The sequence below is a fragment of the Penaeus monodon genome, chromosome 22, assembly GCF_015228065.2.
Source record: "Penaeus monodon isolate SGIC_2016 chromosome 22, NSTDA_Pmon_1, whole genome shotgun sequence".
NCBI classification, from domain to species: Eukaryota; Metazoa; Arthropoda; class Malacostraca; order Decapoda; family Penaeidae; genus Penaeus; species Penaeus monodon.
In genome coordinates this window covers 26092346-26093527 of record NC_051407.1, presented here as the reverse complement: position 1 = coordinate 26093527, position 1182 = coordinate 26092346, and the positions used below count along the sequence as shown (strand labels likewise).

Below are 1182 nucleotides of genomic sequence, written 5' to 3'. Positions count from 1 at the left end.
TTCTTACTGTAAATACTATTTTTTTTCCGCAAAGCCGGAGCCTAAGAAACCAAAGAGATTTACGTGCTCAAAACTCAATAATAATAATATTATATTACGATATAAATATGGTGTTCTATGGCACCGATCCAATTCGAAATCTTCCTATCAGATGAACTACAAGCACAAAAATGATGTAATATAACATACATGTATATGTGCTATGTACATGTGGCATTACATATAGTAATAAAAAGCATAACAAAACCTGCTTAAAAAAATAACAATACGATGAGATCAAATAACAATCCAACCCTGCGATCTCATATCCCCATTCACCAATTCACAAAACAGACCAAATCTCAACCCCCCCTCCAACCAATAAAACACTCCATCACACTTAAAAAATAAAATCAAACCACCCCCCCCCAAAAAAAAAAAACACCGTAAATCAAATCCTCCCCCCCCCCCAAAGAAAAACACAATTCCCCCAAAATAAAGAAAAAAATATACTAAGCTCGTATCCCGCCCCGTCTTCCCGCCGTTGCCTTGCCGAGAGAGATCGAAAGTTTTTCCGCAAAAAGCTTTCCTGATGTTTTTGTGACCAGCGGGAGCGCAGCGAGGGAATGATGTAGTGAGGCCGAGGAAGAGAAGAGTCGCCCCGAGTCCAGGAAAGAAGAGGAACCAGCAGGGATATCAAGCTAAAGCGGTGAGAAAGTGGGGCCTTCCTCCGAGGAGAGAATTTTTCCGCAACGGCGTCTCGGGCTTTTATTTTCTGCCGCCGTTCGGGGGTTTCTGGGCGTTTTGTCCGTTGTGCGTTGTTCTTGTCCCGTTGTTCGTTGTTCTTGCCCTGTTGTGCGTTGTTCTTGCCCTGTTGTGCGTTGTTCTTGCCCTGTTGTCGTTGTTCTTGTCCTGTTTTGGTGCGTTGTTCTTGTCCCGTTGTTCTTGTCCTGTTGTTCGTTGTTCTTGCTCCTGTTGTGCGTTGTTCTGTCCCGTTGTGCGTTGTTCTTGTCCCTGTTGTTCGTTGTTCTTGTCCCGTTGTGCGTTGTTCTTGTCCTGTTGTTCGTTGTTCTTGTCCTTTGTGCGTTGTTCTTGTCCCGTTGTTCTTGTCCCGTTGTTCGTTGTCCTGTTGTGCGTTGTTCTTGCCTGTTGTTCGTTGTTCTGTCCTGTTGTTTCGGTTATTTGTTGTTACTGTCTTATTCG

At 43.8% G+C, this 1182-nt stretch overlaps 1 long non-coding RNA gene across 1 annotated transcript in view; it reads left to right on the top strand.

The window, feature by feature from the left end:
* The first annotated feature begins 626 nt into the window (after window positions 1-626).
* LOC119587601 overlaps window positions 627-1182 on the top strand; it is an 8511-nt gene continuing 7955 nt past the window's right edge. Inside the window, exon 1 of the long non-coding RNA XR_005230011.1 lies at window positions 627-688. This is a non-coding gene — a long non-coding RNA (uncharacterized LOC119587601). The remainder of the gene's footprint in view (window positions 689-1182) is intronic.